Source organism: Pteropus medius, unplaced genomic scaffold, assembly GCF_902729225.1.
Source record: "Pteropus medius unplaced genomic scaffold, Ma_sr-lr_union100, whole genome shotgun sequence".
Lineage (NCBI taxonomy): Eukaryota > Metazoa > Chordata > Mammalia > Chiroptera > Pteropodidae > Pteropus > Pteropus medius.
In genome coordinates, this window is record NW_024352787.1 from 10,836,908 (window position 1) to 10,854,336 (window position 17,429).

At 33.4% G+C, this 17,429-nt stretch overlaps 1 protein-coding gene and 1 pseudogene across 1 annotated transcript in view; both read right to left on the reverse strand.

Moving 5' to 3' along the window:
• The window catches only part of RELN (reelin), a 458,093-nt gene that overhangs the window by 300,632 nt on the left and 140,032 nt on the right, over positions 1 to 17,429 (reverse strand). The window lies entirely within an intron of this gene.
• LOC120592051 (uncharacterized) lies at positions 10,664 to 10,782 on the reverse strand (annotated as a pseudogene).

Consider the following 17,429-nt stretch of genomic DNA (forward strand, 5'->3'; position numbering starts at 1 on the left):
GTTGCTAAGTAAAGAGGAATCTAGGTTTTATATCTGCAGAGAATTTCTATTCATCTTGAAAAAAACTGCTCTACTTATTGGTAAGAAAAATATAGTATATATATATATATTAATTTAAATAAAGTCATGCTTAATTTTTCAGGCAAGGAGGGCATAATACTACAATATGTATTCAAAAAAGAGAAAGAATGAACCATTTCACTAACATTTGAAGTAAGTGCTAGAAGAGTGGGATATCTATCCATAATTATTGGAGAGAGGAAAGAAGGGACTTCAGTTTTAGTCTACTGTTAGAGCAATTATCCTTGGTATTAAGGCAGAATGAAGTTCCTTGTAAGTACTTTCTCACAGACAATCATATTCTGAAAAAAAAGAAGAAAAACAAAGAGTGAACTGAATAATCATCAAGAAAATCTAAAAAGTAATCTCTTTAAAAAAATAAAAATCGATTTATCTTTTTCTTGGCTTTAAAAATCAACTACAACTACAACTAAATCCTCAGTCAGTGTAATCTCTTCAGGACAGACTAACTCAGGAAGAGTGCCTCTTCCTGAGTATCCTAAAATCCATGCTCACTCATTCACTTAACAAGTATATCCTGGTACCTACTGTGTTACGGGCTCCCTCCAAGTGCTGGAGATAGGAAGACAAATAATACACAGCTTTCAAGTGAATGACCTTGATGACTAATAGAGACACATGAAATGACAATTATAATGGAATGAAGTAAGTGCAATGGCAGCATAAAAAAAGGACTCCTAATCTGAGAGGTGATATCTGAGCTGAGTTTTAATTGATAACTGAGAAGTTGTCAGGTTTTAAAGATGGTGGATTGAATGAAAACATCAATTTCCACTCCTTTCTGAAACCTCACTAAAATATAGCAAAGGGTCTCTTAAAAAGGCATATACTCAAAGGTCCAAGAAGATAGGAGAGATGACAACATCAAAATTTGAGAAATCTAGCACACAGAAAAACACAGAAACCTGAGTCGGCAGTGGGGTCAGCTGAGACTCAGAAATTAGTAGCCTTAGATGAAGTTAGAATGAGAATGAGACTGAAAAGAAGCTCTTTGTTGAAGTTTATTTAAGAAACTTTCTTGAAGAGTTCCTCTCCTCTGTGCAACTCGGTAATAGTTCTATGCAACTTGGTAACAGGCCCTCATCACACCAGGAAAAAGAATAGGGGTTTATTCTCCAGAAACACCAGGCACATTTGAGGGCAGGGTACCATGCTGAAAACAGGGATAAATGAAAGTTTACATACTGAGTGAGATCCCAGCTTTCTTTCTCTACTTGGCTGCCGTAAGGCTGGAAACGAGGTGTATACCCTCCCTAAAGAGACTGGAACACACTTTTTGGAGACTCTGACTTACCTAAGGGAGAAATCTAAGAATACTAAAATCTGAGACTCTCAGAGAATTAGCCAAACCAGATCAATCTACAGTGAAGACAACCACCACCAGACCTCTCTCATTAACCCCTACACTTCCCCCACAGAACTGCTGAGTGATTTTGTAAGTCCTATAGCCGCAGATCACTAGACTTTTGAGAAAATTCTCTATTGTGAAAGAGAGACTAAAACAAATAAGAAGGAAAAATATAAAGAAAATAGAGTTTACACCTGAATACAAAGAAAAGAAATGGTGCTGTTAAAATATTTCTATAAAAAAAGGAATATTCAAAAGGAAAAATGTATTAGAAATTTGAAGTACTACGGCAGAGCTGAAAGATCAATAAAGATTTGGAAGATAAAGCTGAGGAAATCATTCAGAAGTTAGAGCAAAAAGACAAAGGAAAAATTGGAGCAAAAAAAAAAGTAAAAAGCTAGAGGATCTTTCCAAAATGTCAAATGTCATGATAGGGGTATTCCAGAAAGAAGAGAGAAAATAGTCTTGGGAATGGAATAAATCCTCAGTCACACAATTCAATAAAATCTGCAGATGAAAGAGCCCAATGAGGTTCTAACACAATAAATAAGAACAGAACCAAAACAATGTACATCATGATGAAATTCCACTAATCCTACACATTTGTAAAGAAGAAATGACCCTAAGAAGGGTCACGAATCAGAATGGTCTTGGTCTTCGTAAGCTACATCTGGGTCAGAAGGCACTGAAGCATTGCCTTCTGATTCTGAGGGAAACATTTCCAACTTAAAATTCTATACAGAGTCAACCCGTCAATCAAGAGGGTAGACTTAAGACATTTTCAGACCAACAAAGTCTCAAAACTTACTTTTTACTAAGGAAATTATTGCAAGATGCATATAACAAAACAACAACAAAAGAGAAGGAGGAGTTGCCGGGAGATATCAAGAAAGAGGAATATGTAAATAAAGGAAACTGGAGAACCAAAGCGAGAGGGTGAGGGAGATGCCTGGGTACCCGCTCTGCAGCTGGCCTAAAGAGCAGCAGTCTAGATGAGGACAGGCCAGAGGCTCCAAGAAAGATTCCTACAAGAAGTTTAAACTGATGGAAAACCTAATGGGTCTGAATGTGTAGAGAGGAGGTTTACACGATTAGGGGAGAAACAAGTAAGAAAAGAAAGTAAATTAAAAAGCAAGAAAAGTATTAATTCTAGGGAAAACAAACACTTATCGTCTGAAAAGGAAGAGAAAATACAGTACAGTGTATGACCCGGCTGCAAATGGTATTTACATAATCAATATTATATATAGGCCACTAATATTGATCCAACCAAAATCACAAATAAGAATCTAGCCTTCTATTGTGGAAAGTCAAGAGATAATGCCTGCCATGGAAAAACCAAGAATTACCAAAGTAAGCATGTTATGTAGAGAAATGGAAAACTCTGAAAGAAATGGCTAAAAGAGGATCCCTGTTGTGATCACAAACAGCAGAAACACACAATAGGGGGACGTGTGACATTAATGACTTCTTCATTGAGCAAAAACATACATATGTTTTTAAGCCACTAAAACTCAGGTTTTCTCTTGTGTGTAATGGAACCGATTCCTAAATGATAACAAATTCCAGGAAGTAGATTTTCTGTTTGATATTGTTTATGGAAATTCTCTACTTTTAATAAATTTTTAATCTCACAATTCATACCAAAAAAATACTATTCAATTATCCTGCTGCTACCGACCACTCTTCTTTAGTAATTTTTCCCCTCCGAGGCACCCTATTCTCCCATACTTGTGTGCTTACTTTCTTTTCCTCTGCTGACATGCCGGAGGCTTCCTCTGCTCTCATGCGTACATTTACTCTGCCCTTTGCCCCAAGCGTTATGAAATCAATTACTTATTACACTACTAAGTAATGTCATTTCCTCTCATCCTTTTGTCACTCGGCCTTGAAAGCAACAGCTCATCCATCTTCTTTTCAGAGCAAGATCCAAATAAGTAGGTCTTAAAATCATCACGACCTCAAGCTAGGTCTAATCAACTGGAACCAGAGAAAGGAGGAAGAACATTTGTGTCAATTTCTTGCATACGTTGGAATTATTTTCTTTGGCAGAAACATGTCACATTTTTTCTTTGTGACATTCAGTAGAGCTGATCACAGGATACACAGCGGGCCAGTGACGGGGCTCGACAACCTGGCAATCTCGCCATTATCCAAGCGCCCCTGGTCGCAGCACTGCTGGAGCCAGATTACTCTTCTCTCCAGGAGAAAAACTCACATCTTCTGCATGGATTACAGTGCACTCACAGTGTTTGGTTCAAAGAATAAATACGGGGCATGCAGCAATGATAATACCAATGCCAGTAAATTTCTCCTGACACCAGGAGAGTTAATTCCTCCTTTTTTTTTAAGAAAACCGACATATAAATATATCTTGATTTCTGTTTTCTGTATAATTATTTGCTTCCAAATAAGCAAGGAACTGACTTTCCTTGCTGTATAGTAAGCTGTAATATTTTCCTTTTCTTAGACTGGACTAACAAAGAAAGACAAGCAGGCTCAATCTTCCATAACTAGTCATTTTTTTAAGTTATTACTGAAAATAAATTTTAAGGCTTAAAAATAAAACTATTTTGACTCAGCATACATGTTGTTATACTGTTTTTTAAAACCTTATGCAAAAAATTTAAAAAATAAATTGTAGCTATTAATTCATTTGTAATTACTTAGAGAATATACAAGAATTACGAACTTGAAGTAACTGTTCTTTCATTATAGTTCTTTCAGTGTTACTTTCTAAAATATATCCTGCTTGTGGGACAATAGAAACCAATCATACTTAAATAATAAAATAAATTGCATTCATCAGAAAAATGGCATTGTGTAGAGCAACTTATTATTTTTACTTGGTTCATGGAGTCATATGGAAGAGCCTGGGTTTAATCACAAGAGGTACTGTAAAACACATTTGTGACATCCTCTAACCTAACTCACGCCTACATGAGAGATTGGTACATCTTATGAATTAAACATAAGTCCTGATTTATGTTCAGTTATCCCTCATATCAAAAACTACAGTAGCAGAGCTGTGTCACTGTGAATTCATTTAATGATATCGATGAGACAGCCAGCACAGAGACTGCAAAGTAACCACCAGTGCATAGTGCAATCCTATAAATCACTTCTGCAGAGTGGTTGAGCAGTAAATAACAAGTCATTAATTCATCGTAAGTTATGCTAAGAGGTTCAAACCAGACTGTAAATAAATGCCTCTGGTACAATATTCAAAACCAGAAATGTCTGGCATTAAAACAATTTTATAAAAGAAAAACTTCATTGAGCAGAATTAATTCATTGTGGAATTACCTTGGCAGACGAAAAATAACGCAGAATTAAAAAAGAAAATTTTTGACCCCTAAAATTTCTTCCATCCAGAGGGAAACACATTTCAGGTATTAAACCCATAGCAATTTTTTTTTAGTGCCCAAATTATGAACTTATCCAGTGAATGATATAATGATCCTGCCTTAAAGTCCTTGAATAAGCTAATAGCATTCTCATAAAGAATAAGCTGGTAAGAATGAGGCCAGTTATTCAAATGGTTTTGCCTTGTTGCAGACATAGGCCCCGCAGGAAATAGGTAGCTGTGGCCACAGCCACTTAACTTTGCTTTCGTGTGTGAATCAGAAAACATTTGAGTTCAAGTGACTTTCACTACCCTCCTCCCCCCAGTTACTACCTAGTGAGTGCCCCCTAATCACCTTTTGTTCCTAGGTCATCAGAAATGAGTCCCTCAAGCTGCCCAGGGTGACACTATCTGGCCCCACCTGGCCCTTGTGACCCTGTGCAGATCCCATGCCACACATTCATCTTTCCTGCCCCCTCTACTCAAAGTCCTGCCTCTGCTACATGGCTGCTAAAGAGTCCAAACAAGTTTATTTCCAGATTTACTCTTCACAGGTAATCAATGGACAATGGGCACAGTTGGAATAGCAATCTAACTAAAAGTGGTGACTCTAAAGAAACTCATGCACTACTTCAGACAGGTAAGAGACATATTTTGAGGGAAAAGCGGCCTTTTATTGTAGCTTGTAGCTGGCTAGCTCTGAATTTTCCTGGGCTGTCGGGTATTTGCATACATATAACACAGACTAATCTTTTTCTTACTGCTTTATAATCTGTAATCAAAGGACTCAAAATGAGGTCTCATCAGCAAAGAGTATTTATCCAATCCTTTATGCAGAATCTGAACGCGAAGGTCCTAAATACGGTAGCATTTTAACTATATTTCAAGCTTCTATCTCAGTTTCTGCTTAATATCACTTTAAAACCTCTTTTTCATTATTGCATTCTAATTCTAGATTATCTAATATCAGTGTTTAAAATTACTTCCTCTTTAAATGTATTTGCTTGCATTTTTAAGCTTCAATTTTGTCATTTCCTATCTCCAACATTCTCTAGGGATCTTTTGAATTTCGCCTTGTTCCTTACTGGTATTTAGTAACAAATACCTCTCCATTTAGCATCATTTGAGAATTTAATTAACTTGCTGTTTTCCCTTGTTTCGGGTCAATAATGAGGATGTTAAAGTAAATGTGCCATTAATCTCCCTGGAAGGTTACTGAAAACCTATTCTCTTGCTACATACATGGCCAGTTATCCTCTGTGATCCTCTGATTCGTGTTTTCTTTTGTTTTGTTTCTTATTACATGGTAACATCCACATCCTTATCAGTTTGAAATTTCTCATTAAAACTGCATGGGAATTGAGAAAAAGATAATAGCCGAGTAACAATGTTTAGTATCTTTATAGTTATTGAGACCCAGGAATATCAAGAAGGCATACACTAAAAAAATTCTTTATGATTTTCTTCTAAATAAAAGTAACTTTATCTTCAGATGGGGAAACTGAGGCAGGGAAGACAATGACATCAGAACTTTAATGAGTCAATCTACTTTTGTCTTGACTTATTCTAAGGAGAAGACACATATTTTTAAAAGTTAGTATATACATACACGAAAAAATGCTTCATTATTTGGACTTAGTTAAAAAATTGGATTTTCCACATAAGAGAATTTTCCAGATGAGTCCAGAAAACTGAAACTTATATCATGAGCATAGCGAGACAAATCTTAAATTTGGAGTGCAAGTAATGTATCAGGAAGAAGGTCTTTAAGAAAAGGAAGAAGGTTGAAGATCTCTGTCCTCTGTATTTTACTTACCTTCCTTTTCTCTATTTTTCTATTGTAACATGCCGGTTTGACTCCTTTAATGAATCAGAAGACCATGATTTTTCCTTTTCTTTTAAATTTTTCTTTTTTCCCCAATAGTGGTTTTCCTAAACACTCAAAACAATGCTTACTAATCAATTTATTAACTATTTCCATATATATAAACTCCAGACCATAGTATTTTTAATTAAGAGCTTCTTTAATTTTCTTGTTTTCCCTTTTCATATAATAATAATCAATTTTGTGTGGCTTTGGAAAAGTATTGATTAGTGAAATCTAAAAAAGCCAAACTCTAAGGAATAGAGTAGACTGGTGGTTATCAGGGGCTGGGGGCGTGGGAGAATTGAGGAGATGCGGTTTAAGGGTACACACCTGCAACCAGCAAATACATAAGTCCTGAAGATCTGATGTACAGCATAGTCACTGTAGACAATAATACTGTCACAAACTTCAAAGTTGTTAAGAGACTAGATTTTAATTGTTCCCACCACAAAAATGATAATTATGTGATTGTAAAAGAAGTGTTAGTGAAAGAAATAATAATTATGTGACATGCTAAAGTGTTACCTAACATTATAGTTGTAATCACATCACAACACATAAATGTATCAAATCACCATGTACACCTGATATATGCAATGTCGTATATGTCACTCATGGCTCAAAAATTAAACACTTTTTTAAAAAGAAAAAAAAAAAACCAATTGGCTGGGGTTAAACCTAAGCTACAATGCTGCCTCTATTAGCTATAGAAACTAGCTGTGTAATGTGAAAGCTATTTAATTGCTCAAGCCTCTGATTTCTCATCTGTAAAATGATGGTAATAATTCTGCTTATTTCATAAGATTCTTATAAAGATTAAATGAAAATGAAGTAAATAGCCTAGGATAGTAGATGGCACACCAAAAGACACTTGGGGAATCATATATTCCTAAATAAAAATAAGGTTGGATAATCCAACAAAAGCTTTTTTCTGATTTGCTAGTTTGTTCTGGTTGACTTATAAACGAAAATTAAATTTTAGATGTTTATAAGTTAGTTCTTACATTTAATGAATGACCTTATTGGAAGGGGTATAGTTACCTGAACTTAAACTTTTCTTGAAAACCCAGAATATAAATCAATGTGAATTAATAAATCCAAATAAAATCTCCCTATTTTCATCAGTAATCAAGGGTCAGTATGATAGTGTTTAAGTGTAACGCTTCACTGTGTTTGTTGCATTATCAATATGTGAAAAAAGGATGGAGAGCAGAAATGTGGAGCTCAGCCTGCAATGCCCTCCCGAGAGCCCAGACGGCCTATGAGCAGAAGGATGGGCATGGTGTGGTGAAGAGGGAAGTAGAAGACTTGGTTGAGTTCTACTGCGGGCTGTCACCATCTAGCTCAGTGATGTTGAATTAACCTCTCTGGGTCTCAGTTTCCTCATCTTTGAAATGAGAGCTTGCCTTCAAAAGACTAAGAATAGAATTACCATATGACTCAGTAATCTCTCTTCTGGGTATTTTCCCCCAAAATTTGAAAACACGTATCTGTAAAAACAAATGCACCCTGATGTTCACTGCAGCATTATTCACAGTGGCCAAGACATGGAAACAACCCAAGGATCTTTCGATAGATGATCAGATAAAGAAGATATGGTACATATATACAAGGGACTATTAGCCATAAGAAGAGATGAAATACTGCCATCTGCAACAATGTGGATGGATCTTGAGATTATCATGCTAAGCGGAATAAATCAGATGGAAAAAGTCGAAAACCATAAGATTTCAAGCATATGTGGGATATAAAACTGAAAGCAACAAACGAACAAGACAAACAGAGACTCATGGACACAGATTACTGGTTAACAGAAGAAAGGGGTAAGGGGAATAAAATATTTGGTGATGGAAGGAAATTTAACTTTGGATGGTGGACACACAAGGCAATATACATATGACATATTGTTGAATTGCACACTTGAAACCTATTTGATTTTATTAAAAATGTCACCCCACTAATTGTAATTTAAAAAATAGTAAAAAAAAAATAAAACAAGAATTTGTATCTTTCTAGCAACCTTTAGAAATATGTTGGAATCTTTCAGTATTATTTTCCTTCGCCAATTTTCAGCTATCCAACTGTCACTGAAGCAACTTAATATACTGAAAAGATTTATTCATGAAAGTGAAATTAGTAGAAGTGCAGACAAATATTATAGAGCTATTTCTGAGTCAATTTTGCTATGGAATTTTTTTCCATTTTCAAATACTTATTTGAGAAATTCGACTCTCAGCCATGTAATCAAATTTTGATTAATATTTGACTTTTACCCAGATGAAAAAGACATTAGTTTAAAGATTCTTTTACATGGTTAAAATGGCCAATATTAATCATGCTCACATTTGTGTTTGTAATAAAACATGTGGTCTAAGACTCAGTCTGTACTGTTTTGGGAAAAGCTTAAGGATATATATATTAAGAATTCACTTTTCCAGTATAAACTAAATAGAATATAAAAGAGAAAATAGACAACGACAACCATATAATAAAAGAGCAATAACAGAAAAATGTGTATATCATTATTTGTGACAATTTTAAAGACCTATAATCATTACACAATTAAGAATTTAGAAAGTGAATATTTATATAATATAATAAAGCCAATTCTTATTTACTAGTGAAATTTACATTCTCTATGTTTTCTCAAAAAATATAAAATGAGAATGTTACATTCAAATTATACACCTGAAATAACAAAGATTTTTAAAAACATAAACAGTAAACTAAGAGGCTCACTTGCTACTAATTAGTGGCAAAGCTATGCTCTCCAGGGAACTTTGGGTAGGGGACAGCAAGCGTTGCTTTTCCATTGAATTAGTTCACCTTATGAAACAGACATTTAAAAGAAATGTATTGAAACTTATCAATAAAACCATTTAACAATAGAACAAAAAATACTGCAACGTGAGAGACAATGTTTCTTAAAGTGGTGACTAGGTAATTAGAACCATGATAACAAAACTGGCATTGAACTTGTGAATAGCTATCAAACATTATTCTATAGGACTATTACTATAAAAAGTTGAAAAGTTAACTACCTAAAAATTAAAACAAAACATTTTATATCTTTGTGATGCTGGCCTTAGTACAAAAATCAAAATATGGTTTTATTTTAATCAAGTTGACTCTATAGCTTAGCTTTTCATTTTAATAAGGTTGACTTCATAGTTAACTCTACCATGACAATAATATACTTTCATAGTTAGTAAGGTTGACTTCATAGTTAACTCTACCATGACAATAATATACTTTCATAGTTAGGAGTGTGCAAAGAGCATTAGCTATAAGGTTGTTCATCATAAACTATTACAATAGTGAACAATGGAAACAAGTAAAATGTCCATAATAAGGGACTGATATTTTAGTACAGCCGTAGAACAATCTTTTAAACTGTAAGTCCAAATTAAGGCATTTAGCATTCTGACCCAAAAATGAAATGTAGAAAGCCAAAAGTAACTTGACATTTTTATAAAAAACTCAGAAAACAATGTCTAAAACAAGCAGTTGGCAGGAAAAATATATATATATTTCTAATATAACACTTAGATTAAAAAATATAATATATATTTTTTTCAAAGTTCGATTTGGAGTTACCTAAGTGCAATATAGAATTGAAATTACAGAATAAATACTCCTCAAGAAAAATTTCTGATTTCCTTTGATCTTTGAAGAGGTCATCTTTTCTTGCTCCAACTGAGCCATTTAGAAATCTCTCCCTGCTATTATTTGTACGGAATATATGATTGCACAACATACCTAAGGTCCATTTTAGAAAATAAAGAAACTATGTTCTAATAGCAAGATATAAAATTTTAAATCAGGAATTATTTTCCTTGCACTGGTGACTTCGTAGGACAGTTTCTTCTTCTTTTTTTTTTTTTATTGTGATGTTCACTTTATTGCAATGGTCTGGAAGCAAACCTACAATATCCCTGAAATATGCTTGTACATTATATTACAGAACTGAAAAGACCTTCAGAGGATAGGTAGTTAAGCTGTCTTTTTTATTTTTTTTTTTAACCTTCAGCACCTGGTCTTCCTAGGTGGTCTCCCATCCACGTACTAACCAGGCCCAACCCTGCTTAGCTTCCAAGATCAGACGGGATCGGGCTTGTTCAGGGTGGCATGGCTGTAGACAAGCTGTCTCTTTTAAGTACATTGTGTGTGACATGTTCCAAAGATGGCAAAAGAGGCACGTATCTATTTTCCCTTAAGTCCACAAATATTGCCTTAATTCCTTATTTCCAAGATCTTTAAACACCAAAGCAACTCTTCTATTTATAAGTTCTAATGATATATGGATAATATAGACTCAATTGTTCATTTACAAGATATACAATACAAAAATCTCTGTAAAACTATCCATTTCAATGTATTTTTTAAAAAATTTCTCCAATGTGGCATTTATTATAAATTAGAAAGTCTAATTTAAAAAAAAATCAAATGTTTTGTTTTAATTTTTAGGTTAAATGCGACCATTGTAAATGCCCTAAAGATATATTTACTTAGATTTCATTATCAAAGTGTAAAAATATTAATAGCATTTCATTTTTATACCAGAAAATAATGAATGTCCTAGTTGGTATAATATTTAAAAGACTTGATGTTTTCACCTAATATGATTGTAGGTACATTTTTCTGTTCCATCTTTCCATCCCTCACACAAAATGATTCCATGCCAAATCCCTTAAATTCCTCTTTTGAAGTTTAAAATTAATTCCCATGGTTGCTTTTCTATAATCCCCCATCTTTTAAAAATGCAAAATATGATTATACTTTTTGAGAAATCAGATGAAATCCCAAATATCCTATGTGAGTATGTGCCACAATTTTAAAAAGAAAAACCACATACTCATTCTCAAAGCATCTTTCATCGAGGAGTCTAATTCTATAATTAATATGAACAAGGTAACAATTTGCTTTAAGTGTCCTTCATAATGTTAATCAATGTTAAATTATAAAGAACTTCCATGGAAATACACAAGACATGCACATTGATTCTAAATGAAATTCTTTATGAGCAGCTCTATTATACTGAATGGCAAATGAATTCTTAATAATGAGGCACTTGATGTGTTATCCAGAACTGGGGTTGACAAGAACATCACTTAGCTTCACTTTCTAATAATAATATAGCAAGTAACTGATAAAGCACATATATGTTTCAATTTAGAAACAAAAATTTAAAGAAAATGATGTTTTAATAAACCTTTTTAATATAGTCTGTTTCCTGTACAGACTTGCCAAAGGTTTTGCTCTTTTTTAAGCTCATCTTGCCCTTACCATCAGAAGTCCATAACAACAGATGCTGCAATAATTAAAAACCTATCACTATAGACTCTTCCATCACATTACAGACTAGGAAAATGAAGGCGGTTTATGGGTGTCCTTGTGTCACTTTATCCACCTCTTCGTGGCTGACGTGTATGCTTTAATGTGCATCCTTGCATCTCTCCTCCGGCAGGAAGCCTGTCTCTAGGGATCACTTGCAGAAAATAGGACATTGAGTCCATAATTAAAGTAATCTCTTTCCAGGCAGATGCTGCAGTTGGCTCTGTTATCACATATTACAAAAGGCATCTTGAGGGTTATAAAATGTGCAGCAAATAGCTTTGGAGATGAAAAACAGCAATTTTTCATCTAATTTTGAGCCATAGACATGTAAGCACTGTATTGCTACTTTTTGGTTTTGAGCCAAATAACTATTATGGTGCTGAGATGAACCAGGCAGTAACCAAAATTAAAGAATACTTTAGCTTTTATCCTCAAAGTGAGAAAAGCTCTTTTGTAACCATTTTTGCACTTAGCAAATAAGGATGCCATCTCAAATCTGAGCATTAAAGCCTGCAGACAGATTTAGAAAAAAAGGCTTATGCAGCTTAGCTTTACAGCCATACTTTCAATATATTTGCTTAAGTTAAAACCAGAGGTTGATTAAGGAATTGACTATCTTAGCTCTTTGCAACTACAGTGTACGTTTTTAATTTGAAGCATTTCTACTGTTTATATTTCATAATATTTTAGAACATTGCTCTTTGAATTATGTCAGCCAGATAACTAATATGCTCATATTATTCATAATCTGTTCTATAAATACTAGTAGTGGAAACAAATGGAGGAGATTTGACTAGCATATTTTTGTTCCCAGCTTAGGACTTGTCCATGTGAGTAACCAAAAGCTGACCTCAATACTGTAAGGTGCTAAAATGGAGATGGAAATGCTTTTGTTTAATATTTATTTCTCAGTGCTAAATAAGCCAACTTCTGAATATTAATTGATTCATTCTTAAAGAAGTTATCTTAGAATTCCAGAAAATACATGGTTTAAATTTTTTATTTCCTCAAATTGTGTTATTTTTAACTTTTAACAGTGAAGTTTTACATAGACTTGAGCCTTACAATTAAAAAATACCACTAATAATATTAACCTTTATATTTTACATTAATCTAAATAGAATTCAAAACAAGAAAAATCTTATTAACTTAATTAACATTAGAAATGTTTGTATTCTAGCATGTTTATGCTTTCAGAATTACTATTTGGAAGAGGAGTTTATATAATATTACTTAAATTATTAGAGTAAAAAAACGGGAAGTTGGAATTTTAAATTGTTGATAAAATTTTGTTAAATCTCCAAATTGGTATTTCCAGAGCACCTAAAATGTTATAAAGTCAGCTGTCACCAGTGCATGCCTGGAAGTTTAAATAGCATAGTATAAACCCTAATTCTCTAACACAATCTTCTGGAACATTTGTGCACTCGTGAATTTTTTCATTCATGTATCCATGCAGTGCTTTTATCCATTCTGCAAATAATTAGATAATTTTTGTCCAAATAATTTTATAATACTACATGCAATTAAAATATTAGAAAATATGTACTCAGTATTCAACCACCTCAAAGGCAGTTTTCAATTTCGGATGTTTCTTTCAGCTCTGTCTATATGCATGTTATTTTGTTCTTAGCTAATTACACTTCATCCCTAATATTACTAATTTTCACTTGTTTTGTCTGATATTAATATATTGACAAACTTTCAGCAATTGCCTGGTATGTCTTTTTCCATCTCCGTACTTTAAATGCTTTTGTACTATTATGTTTATGTTTGTCTCTTGGAAGCAATATATGCTGGATTTTTGAAATTGCATTTTGAAAGTCACAGTGTTTTAACTGGTAAATTTAATCTGTTTACATTTATTGTAATTATATATGTATACATACATATTTATATTATATTACATTTTATATTCCTATGCTTTTTCTATTTGCCTTTTTCCTTTCTTCTGATGGATTCATTTTTGTATAATCTTTTCCTTATCCCAACTCCTCATTTTGGAAGTTACACGTTTATTTCTGGTCTATACATTTATATTTTTAGCAATCATCTTTAATTAAGCCTACAACCTTCTTCTAGAATAACTGGAAGACTTTAGAAAACTTTAATACCAATTTCCCTCCTTCCTCCAACTTACACATTGATGTTGCTTAGTACTATAGTTATTCTTTGCCTTTAAATTCTATCCTAAAATATTTATTGGTACATAGTTTATATATAAATTTATTTGTATATTCAATGCATACTTAGTTTCTAACATGCTTACTAATTATTATTAGGAGCAATTATTGCACTATACCATAATTTCATGCATCCTACATATTTCTTCTGTTTTTCTTTTTATTGAATCGCATTCTTTAAAAACTTGCTTTAAAATGATTTGTGTGCAGTAAAAATAATCAAACCTTATGTTTTTGAAAATAATTTGAAGATACTGTTTCACTGTCTTCTGGTATCTTGTTGCTGATGAGAAGGCCACTGACAAAATATAGGTAATATTTTTTCTCTTTGGTTTCCTTTGAGATTTTCCCTTTCTTTGATATTCTGAAGGTTCACTATAATCTATATCAGTACTAATTTATTTCATTTATCTTGTTTAGCTAGAAAAAACTCATATCTTCCTTATTTTTAGAAAATTCTCCATTATCTCTTAAATATGCCTGTGCTCATTCTTTCTTTTTATTCTCTCCTTCTAAAACTTCTATTAGATGTTAATTTCTTAACTTGGTATTCTACACCAGGTTAATATTGTAAAATCAGACTCCTCACATGCTGAGAGCTTTTGTTTCTCATGACTTAACTTTACCAAAGGCTCCAGTCAGATGACAAGTTTCTTTGCTGTTTTTCCCAAGCAGTGATGGATAATACTTGAGGTTCCAGGCTTCATGCAGTTCCAGCTCCCTCTCCTTCCCTATTTCCTGCTGTCTTTGAAGGGGCTCATGACTACAATTCCAGGTCCCACTCAGGTTAAAACTCTAGACCCTAGGACCTAAATCCAGGTTTAAAATACTGGATTTAGGTCCTAGGGTCTAGAGTGTCAGCTCCCACTTCCTGATTCAGCTTTGATACCTCTTCTTTCTTTTGGCACCTCACATTTTCTGTTTCATTCAAACCAGTTTTATATGTTTTTTAAATGTTTACTCAGTTTAAGTTTCTATGTGACTTTAGTGGAAAAAAATTCTGTTGTGCCAGCTTAGTCTTCCATGATGCCAGAAGTCCTCTCTAAACATAATTGTAATGTATCTGAAGTTGTAGAAGCAAGTTTTTATGCTTTTGTCAGTTAATACTCCAAGCTTCTCTCAAGTTGCCATACTGTCTTCATAATTATTATTATTATTTTAAAAGAGACATAGAGTGGTAATATGAAGTGGTAGTTAAAAGGACACATTTTAGATCCAAATGGACCAACTCTATGAGCTCTTCAAGCTCTTCCTTCAATGACAACAGTTCTGGGAGAGCAGAAGAACTTAGTAGGCTACCTAATACACAGGTGCTCACTAAACGTAAGTTGCTATTTTTACTACTACTGTGATCATCATCATCATCATCATCATCATCAAATGGTATTCCAAATTCCATTATTACTCATTTTCATGTTAAAAATGGTTAGCTTTCCAGCCAGCTAATTGTAACTATTAGGCACATGGTGGTAAATTTTCATGGGATAAGGGCACATTTGAAAAGGCCCAGAACTTAAAACACTGTGGCATAGAATAAAAGGGAGATTAGTAGGATGGGAGCAGGAGCTGTGAGGGCAGGAAGAGGAAAGGTGCTTTAGCTCAGGGCAGCCAAAGAGCAGCACTAAGCGTGAGCACTGTAAATGAAGGTAACCAGAGAGAACCCTCATCTGTCACACTAGGTCTACCACTGCCCATAAAGTTAAGGACCATAGAAATTGCTACACCAACAAACAAAATTAAAATGAACAGTTAGGTGACCAGCTTTTACAAAAAACTGCCCCACTTTGCCACGTTAGCAGATACGATAGTTCAAGTTCACAAAACAATTGCAAAATCTTGTTACATGGTTACATTCTGTAAATGTTAAGGTTATATTAGAAGAAATGATAAATTCATTAGATACTCTAAACAGTGCTGCACACTAGAACTTTCTGTAACAATGGATCTGTGTTGTCCAATATAATAGTCACTAGATATACGTGGCTATTAAGAACGTGAAATGCTGCTAATGCAAGTGAGAAATTAAGTTAATTTTATTTTATTTTAATTAATTTAAATTTAAATAGCCACACTTGTGTCTTATAGCTGCCACATCAGAAAGTACAGTTTGAAACAATATTTAGAATATATGTGTGTTTGTGTATATATGCATATATGTGCATGTGTATATATACAAATGTGTGTATGTGTATATATATATATGTATATAAATATACACACATATATTCAAATAAATACACACACACATATTCACAGGGGAAAGGACATGGTCTTTAAAAAATCTTATCTGGAAGATGCAATCAAAATTTTATTTCATATTTGTAATAATATCTCACTATTTAGAGACATCACTAAGAGCAGAACTAAATAAAATCCTGCTGCTAGTATACATTATCTAAGTGACTATATTGGCAAACCAGTTTTTGTTGCCATGATAAAAACTTATTCACCTGTTTCCCAATCATCACTACTTGACATCACTAATTCTGACTGTGTAGGCAGTTTAAAGAAAAAAAATAATTTCACATTTGAGGCTTTCTAAAACTGGTTTCATTCTACTAACAGAGAAATAATCCAAATCTCTGCCCACATCTCATTTAGGAAACGTCTATTAGATATAGAGAACTGTTAGTCATTGTTATACATCAAGCTTTAAAATTTACTGACTTTGGTCTTTTGCTTTCACAAATGTTCCATGTGGTTTCAAGTTAATAGTGCCAAGTGGAATAGTAATCCCATTTAACCACAAGGCCTTGTAATAAGAAGCATCTTGTGGATGCCAAACCTCAGTTCAGTTACCTAAAGGCATTAGCTATATGCCTCCACAAGTTATGATTCCATTATAAGTATGGAAGGGTGAATTTGATATAAGATTTTTGTTTTTGTTTCGGGGAAGGCAGTGTTTGTTTGTTTTTCAGCTCTAGACAACAACTATTTGCTGTGGGATAGAATTCCAGAGATGCAGGTCCATCTTTGTAACCTATTTAAAAATATTTCATTACTGAAATAGAAAAACTTTCTCACTATAAAGCAGATCCATTTCTCTGATGGTTTTATGATTTCGATACAAAAAAAAAGTGTCATAATGAGATTCTAGTAGATTGTCCTAATATAATCAGTGTCGTTTATACTGTGGCTTCTTAAAGAAGTAGAAGACAGAAGAAAAAAGAAAGACAGGAAAAAAAAGAAAGGAGTAGTTTTGTCTTTTGAATATCTGTCAATTTTTTAAAATGTTGTATAATTAACATAATAAAAATTATTTCTTCA